The sequence below is a fragment of the Vulpes vulpes genome, chromosome 2 (assembly GCF_048418805.1).
Source record: "Vulpes vulpes isolate BD-2025 chromosome 2, VulVul3, whole genome shotgun sequence".
Lineage (NCBI taxonomy): Eukaryota > Metazoa > Chordata > Mammalia > Carnivora > Canidae > Vulpes > Vulpes vulpes.
In genome coordinates this window covers 65,090,644-65,099,261 of record NC_132781.1, presented here as the reverse complement: position 1 = coordinate 65,099,261, position 8,618 = coordinate 65,090,644, and positions in this window count along the sequence as shown.

The following is an 8,618-nucleotide window of genomic DNA, read 5'->3' as shown; positions in this document are numbered from 1 at the left end:
ATGAAAAGTCATTGTGTGTGTGTGTTCATCTGGAAGAAACCTAAGTTCTAATGTCTTAGAAAAGGCAAATATATACAAACATTTACTAAAGATAATACTAAATAATTTTAGCAAGCAGAAACAGGGGAGATCCATTGTTTCTGTCACTCTAATCATTTCTATAACCTCTCACCATTTTTTTTTTTTTTGCATGCTGAGTCACATATACACACAAAGAAGGATTAAACAAGAAGCTTGTGTATGGAGGAGAAGAAACTTTGCCCCAGAAATATGCTCCTGTTCTCTACCCCTGTTATCTCAGCCACCCTGTGAGATTCTTTTATGGTCAGTTGCTGTTCAATCCTTTAGCTAAGGGCTCTTAACAAGTCAGATATGGCTATAACCACAAAGCCCTTCCCCTGGAGATTATACCTCTGCAGATCTGGGAAATTCAATTTTTGAATTGAATTTCAATTAATCCAAATTTTTTAAGATCCTCCACTTTACTTACAGATCTTTAAGTTCATTTTAAAAATGCATTTGGGTCTTTAAAATATGTTCCCAACAGATTCCTGGTTTTCTTGGAGAGCTGGAGTTATTTCATTCTTGGTTTGTATGAAGGGTAGGAGTGTGTGAGAGAACATGGAGAAAAAAATGTTTCTCTTCAGGGTATGGTATAGTTGTATTTTGTTGCCGGTATAATGGACCATAATCCTCAGTGCATCATGCACACAAATCTGGAAAGCATCGAGATTGATCATAGTAATACTAATCTGGCTCTCTTATCTTTGATTGGGGATCCAGAATTCTTGCTTTTCCTGAGATGTTCTCTGAGTTAGTTTGTTCATTTTTTGTATGGTTTTATGACTCTATAAACTAAGGTTGGGACTTCTTTTCTTTTTGATGACACATAAAACCACTGACTCCACAAATCACCTTCCCTTCCTGCCAAGCTTTATATAATCAAAGCATATTGAAAGCTGTGGGAAGAGAAAAAGGATGGTCTACAGAACCAGACTCCTTGGGCTTTAGATCAGTAATCCAACAGCCTAGTGAACAAGGGTAGGCTTTTAACCTCTATATGCCTCCATTGCTCCATTGATATGAATAATGCCATCTTCTTTAGCTTTATTTTTTTCTTCTTTAGCTTTGTGAAAATACACATCACATTAAATCTACTATCTTAACTTTATTTATTTATTTATTGATTTATTATTTATTTATTTTTGAGAGAGGGGAAGAGAGAGAGAGAGAAGGGGTAGAGGGAGAGAGAGTCTCTCAGGCAGGCTCCATGTCCAGAGCAGAGCCCATTGTGGGGCTGGATCTCACAACCCTGAGATCAAGATCTGAGACAACCAAGAGTCTTGATACTTAACCCACTGAGCCACCCAGGCACCCCTTAACCATTTTTAAATATACACTTCAATGGTATTAAGTACATTCACATTGCAGCATGACCAAGTCCAGAACTTTTTCATCTTACAAAAGTGAAACTCTACACGTGAAAAAAAAGTTCTCCACTTCCCCCTCCCCTAGCCCCTGCACTATTCTTCATTCTGTTTCTATGAATTTGACTACTCTAGATACTACATGTGAGTGGAATCACACAATATTAAATTGGCTTAATTTACTTAGTATAATGTGCTCATTTCATTTATACTGTAGCATGTATCAGAATTCTCTTCCTTGTTAAAGCTGAATAATATTCCATTGGAGGTATAATTCACATTTTGTTTATCAAATTATCCATTGATGAACACTTGTTCTGCTCTTGTCTTTTGCTAACTATGAATAATGCTGCAGTGAACATGGGTACATACATTTTTCTTTGGAATTCTGCTTTTAATTCTTTTGGTTATATACTCAGAAGTAGAATTGCTGTATTTTCAATAACATCTGCTATCTTCAATAACAGATGCTATTTTCAATAACATCTGCATCATTTTAGATTCCCACTAACAATGCCTAAGAGTTCTAATTGCTCTATAGAGTTGTTCTGATTATTAAATGAGTTAACACAAACAACATGCTTATAATATAGCCTGACAATGGCATCTTTAAAAAAAACTGTATTATTATTATTATTAACATGTTTGTTAAAAATTTAGTATTTGTTATTACAGAGATATGAGACCTTGAAACCTTGGTATCTGTCCTGTAAGAATTCTCTAAATAAAACATAATCATACTATTAGTAGCATATAAAATCTAGTTATATGAAACCTAAAGAAAAAATATCACCTGAATTTTTTGTGCTTAAAAGAGGGGGTATCCCTGGGTGGCTCAGCGGTTTAGTGCCTGCTGTCGGCCCAGGGTGGGTCCTGGGGACCTGGGATCAAGTCCTGCATTGGGCTCCCTGCATGGAGCCTGCTTCTCCCTCTGCCTCTGTCTCTGCCTCTCTCTGTGTGTGTCTCTCATGAATGAATGGATGAAATCTTTAAAAAAAAAAAAAGAAGAAGAAGAAGAAGAAGAAGAAGAAGAAGAAGAAGAAGAAGAAGAAAGAATGAATTCAGGTTTAGCATCAATACAAGAAAAAAACAAATTCTAAAAGAACAAATTAAAAGTGATTATTACTTGAAATCCATATTAGAATTAGCTCATGAGTTCATGCATCATAGGATTACAAGGGAACAGTGAGGCTCCATATTGTAGACATGGGCCAGGCTCTTGGGGCAGCAAAGAGAAAAGTGTGCCAACTAGCTTAGTTTGTTGTGTTAAATATACAAGAAGAAAAGAGTACTGGTAAAGATAGCTTTTATTATTCTTGTTTATTTGCTTTTGTAAAAAGTGTAAATACTAATAAGTGTGTGTACATATGCACTGATTTAATGAGATTTTGTATAGAAACAAACTGTGAATGAGACCTTTCATCAAAGCCATATTCACACTGCACCAACATTCACTGCATTCCCTACTTCTCAGTGTTGCTCTTTAATAACAAAACCATGGACACTATAGTACACTGTTGTTTATTTGGTAAGGGTTTCTTTATTTGGGATGAATTCTCAGTTGTTTGGGTTTTTTCCACACACAAAAATAATGTTCGAACTAAGAACAAATTTCTAAGACAACAAATTAACTTGTCTTTACAAAGCATGTTTATTGAACTTTTAATGTTTTTTTAAAGAATAAAATCTCAATCAACTGCTACAATACAAACCTAAATGGTATTTGTTTCATTGTTTTATATGGGAAAATTGCTGCAAAACAAATTAAATTACAGGTTTGGAAGAAAACTGATTGTGGAAGCTATGAGAAGTTTGAGATTAAATTTAGAATAAAATTAAGAACTTTATCATCAACAATCTTCACTTTCTGAAAATAATTTTTTATGAATATTTCTAAAGAAAATAAAAACTGACCCATAGATAACTTTTAGTAACATCAAAACATGCCTGAAGAGTCTCCAATTAATACTCATGCACCACTTCTGGAAAATTCTGGACATTTGTATATAGGCCTTGTCATGATCACCAAACCAGTAGAAATTTTATATATATATATAAAATATATTATATTTATATATAATAATTATATAAAATTATATAAATATAATTATATATATTTAAAGATTTTATTTATTTATTCATGAGAGAGAGAGAGAGAGAGAGAGGCAGAGACACAGGCAGAGGGAGAAGCAGGCTCCATGCAGGGAGCCTGATGTGGGACTCGATCCTGGGACTCCAGGATCTCGCCCTGAGCCAAAGGCAGGTGCTCAACCACTGAACCACCATGCATCCCAGTAAAAATTATATTTTAATTGTTATACATGTATTTATACATGTATTATAATATCAAAATATTATTATGCCCAAATATAGAAGTTAAATTGGTTGGAAGTTTGAATCTGCTGTGTATTCTTTTTCAATTCAATTCAGCCAAATTCTAAAATAGATTCAATGAGATGAGTCATATCTCAATACAATGGTATTTCAACAGATTGAAATAAATTGCATACAATTTTATCCTTTGTCATTTCTTTTAATTTTAAAATATATATTATAATGTAGAATTAAAACTTATGTAGTTTTTTTTTTTTTTAAGATTCTATACATTTATTCCCAAGAGACACAGAGAGAGGAAGAGACAGAAGCAGGCTCCCCGCCAGAAGCTCAATATGGAATTCCATCCCAGGGCTCCAGGATCATGACCAGACCTGAAGGCAAACATTCAACCACTGAGCCACCCAGGCATCCCAAAAATTTATGTTGATTTTAAGATGAAATATGATATTTTAAAAAAATTTTATTCTTGGCATACATGATATGGGCTCTGCTTCAGAACTTGCCCTCCTCTCCATACCTAGGCTCACATTTACCTTAATCTTTTGTTAGAAGATCTTCAATATTACCTTTAAAAAGGGATGATAAGTCTGGAGTTGCAAAAGCAAGTATCTATGATACATAAACTACCAAAACTAAAACAGGAGGAATAGAAGACCCATAACCAGCAAGAATATTGAACCAATTATCAAAAACCTCCCAAAAAACAAGAGTCCAGGGCCAGATGGTTTCCCAGGGGAATTCTACAAAATATTTTAATAAGAATTAATAAAATTTTTCTGAAGCTATTTCAAAAAATAGAAATGGAAGGAAAACTTCCAGAATCTCTCTATGAGACCAGCAATACCTTGATTCTGAAACCAGACAAAGACCCCACCAAAAAGGAGAATTACAAACCAATATACCTGATGAACATGGATGCCAAAATTCTCACTAAAATACTTGTCAATAGAATCCACTAGTTCATTAAAAGGATTATTCACCATGACCAAGTATGATTTATTCTTGGGCTGCAAGGGCAGTTCAACATCAACAAGTCAATCCATTTGATACATTACATTAATAAAAGAAAGGACAAGAATCATATGATCTTCTCAATTGATGCAGAGAAAGCATTTGACAAAGTACAGCATCCCTTCTTGATTAAAACTCTTCACAGTGTAGGGATAGAAGGAATGTACAGCAATATCATAATAGCCATATATGAAAAGCCTGCAGTGAATGTCATTCTTAATGGGGAGAAACAGAGCTGTTCCCCTAAGGTCAGGAGCATGACAGGGTTGTCCACTCTCATCACCGCTATTCAACATAGTACTAGAAGTCCTAGACTCAGCAATCAGGCAACAAAAAGAAATTAAAGGCTTCCAAATTGGCAAGGAAGAAGTCAAACTCTCACGCTTCACATGACATGATACTCAATGTAGAAAACCCAAAAGACTCCACCCCAAATTGCTAGAACCAACAGTGAGACAAAAGAAAGAGAAATTAAGGAATCAATCCCATTTACAATTGCACACAAAACCATAAGATACCTAGGAATAAACCTAACCAAAGAGCCAAAGGATCTGTGTCTTCCTTAATTTCTTTCATGAGAAATTTTATGAAAAAATTCTCTTTCATGAGAAATTAAGGAAGACACAAAGAAATGGAAAAATGTTCCAGGCTCATGGATTGGAAGAATGAATATTGTTAAAATGTCTATGCTACCTAGAGCAATCTATACATTCAATGCAATCCTTATCAAAATACCATCAACATTTTTCACCGACATGGAAGAAATAATCCTAAAACTTGTTTGGAACCAGAAAAGACCCCGAATAGCCAAACAACTATTGAAAAAGAAAGCCAAAGCTGGTGGCATCACAATTCTGGACTTAAAGTTATATTTCAAAGCTGTAATCATCAAGACAGTAGGATACTGGCACAAAAACGGACACATAGATAAATGGAACAGAACAGAGAATCCAGAAATGGACCCTCAACTTTATGGTCAACTAATCTGTAACAAAATAGGAAAGAATATCCAATAGAAAAAAAGGCAGTCCAAGAAATGGTGTTGGGAATATCAAACAGCTACACACAGAAGACATTTTCTTACACCACACACAAAAGTAGACTCAATATGGATGAAAGACCTAAATGTGAGACACGAATCCATCAAAATTGCAGAACACAGGCACAATTCTCTTTTACTTCTGCTGCAGCAACCTCTTGCTAGATATGTGTCCAAAGGCAAGGGAAACAAAGGCAAAAATGAACTATTGGGATTTCATCAAGATAAAAAGCTTTTGCACAGCAAAAGAAACAGTTGACAATACCAAAAGACAACTGACAGACTGGGAGAAGATTTTTTCAAATGTTTTATCAGATAAAGGGCTAGTATCCAAAATCTATAAAGAACTTATCAAACTTAACACCCAAAGAACAAATAATCCAGTCAAGAAATGGGCAGAAGACATGAATAGACATGTAGAAGACATACACAAGGCCAACAGACATGTGAAAAAATGTTCAAATCACTTGGCATCAGGGAAATACAAATCAAAACCACAATGAGATATCACCTCATGCCAGTCAGAATGCCTAAAATGAATGTCAAGAAAGGACAGATGTTGGAGAGGATGTGGAGAAAGGAGAACCCTCTTACACTATGCTTGGGAATGCAAGCTGGTTGTAGCCACTCTGGAAAACATGATGGAAATTCCTTGAAAACTTGAAAATAGAGCTACCCTGTGACCTAGCAATTGCACTACTGGGTATTTACCACAAAGATACAAATGTAGTGATCTGAAGTGAAGAGCCACCTGCACCCCAATGTTTATAACAGTAATGTCCACAATAGCCAAACTAAGTAAAAAGCCCAGATGTCCATTGACAGATGAATGGATAAAGAAGATGTGGTATATATACACAGTGGACTGCTACTCAGCCATCAAAAAATGAAATCTAAAAAAAAAAAAAAAAAAAAATGAAATCTTGCCATTGCAATGATGTGGATGGACCTAGAGAATATTATGCTGAGCAAAATATGTCAATCAGAGAAATACAATTATTGTATGATCTCACTCATATATGGGATTTAAGAAATAAAACAGAGGATCATAGGGGAGGGGAGGGAAAAATAAAACCAGATGAAATTAGAGAGGCAGATAAACCATAAGAGTCTATTAATTACAGGACACAAACTAAGGGTCACTGGAGGGGAGGAAGTGAGGGGATAAGATATCTGGCTGATGAACATTAAGGAAGCCACATGATGTAATTTACAGTGTGTATTATATAAGACTGATGAATCGCTGACCTCTACCTCTGAAACCATTAATACATTATATGTTAATTGAATTTAAATAAGTAAATAAGTAAATAAATAAATAAATAAATAAATAAATAAATAAATAAAATAAAAATTAAAATGAAAGGTAAAGAGCCAAAAAAATTGGGGTATTTAAAAAATATTCTAAAAAAATCTTTATATTTTCCCCTCGACATGAAATTATATTACACAGAGAAGTTTGAACTGAATTTTGCTGTTTTTGTTTCATTTTTTAATTTTTTAAATTTTTTAAATTTTTTTAAAGATTTAATTTATTTATTCATGATAGACACACAGAGAGAGGCAGAGACATAGGCAGAGAAAGAAGCAAGCTCCATGCAGGGAGCTTGATGTGAGACTCGATCCCGGGACTCCAGGATCATGCCCTGGGCTGAAGGCAGACCCTCAACCGCTGAGCCACCCAGGCTTCCCTGTTTTTGTTTTCAGAAACAGAGAGAGAGTCTAGGTACATGCCAGTGGGGAAGAGAAGGCCAGAGGGAGACAGAGAGTATCCTAAGCAGACTCTGTGCTAAGTGGAGAGCCTGACACGAGATCCATCTCAGGACCCTGAGATAATGATGGAGCCAAAATCAAGAGTTGGTCACTTAACTGACTGAGACACTCAAGCACCCTGAATTTTACTATAAACAAAAATCATTTCTTCAGAAATAATTTTAGAAGCAGAATTGCTAATCAAAGTTATGTATTTTGTAAAGTTTGTACTACTTTATTTATTTTTATTTTTATTAATTTAAGTAATTTAGTTATTCATAAGACACACAGAGAGAGGCAGAAACACAGGCAGAGGGAGAAGCAGCCTCCCTGCAGGGAGCCAAATGCAAGACTCCATCCCAGGACCCTACAATCACGCCTTGAGCCCAAGTTTGTACTACTTTAAATACTCATCAGCAAAAAACCAATGCACCTTTTATCTATCCTAGTGACCAACATTTGACATGGCAAACTTTATCGGATTGTATAATCATATTGGCAAAAACTGTCAATCATCTCATTATTTTAGTTGGCATTTCCTTACTTATGTCTGAGCTTGACTTTTTTTCAGTCTATCCTGATTTAATGTTTTTAAGGAAGTGGGTAAACTTATTAATCTTTTCCTATTTTTCTATTAAAATATTTGCATTCCAATCATTTTAGGAACTCTATATATTAAGGATAATAATAATTTTTCTTCCATAAATAGAAAAAAATATTTCCCAAACTTGTCATTTTAATTGTGTTTATTTTCTTGACAGGAATTGTGGTATTCAGGGGTACCTGGCTGTCTCAGTTGGTTAAGTGTCTGCCTTTGGCTCAGGTCATGATCCCATGGGGCTCCTTGCTCAGCCAGGAGCCTGCTTCTCCCTCTCCTACTGCCTGTTGCTCCCCCTGTTTGTGTTCTCTGCCTCTCTGTCAAATAAATTAAAATCTTAAAAAAAAAAAAAAAGGAATTGTGGCATGCAATTTACCTTTGCAAAATACCTTAGTATTTATTAATAAATTTTACTTTTTTATTACTTATTTTATAAGAAGGTAAGTTCCTTTGA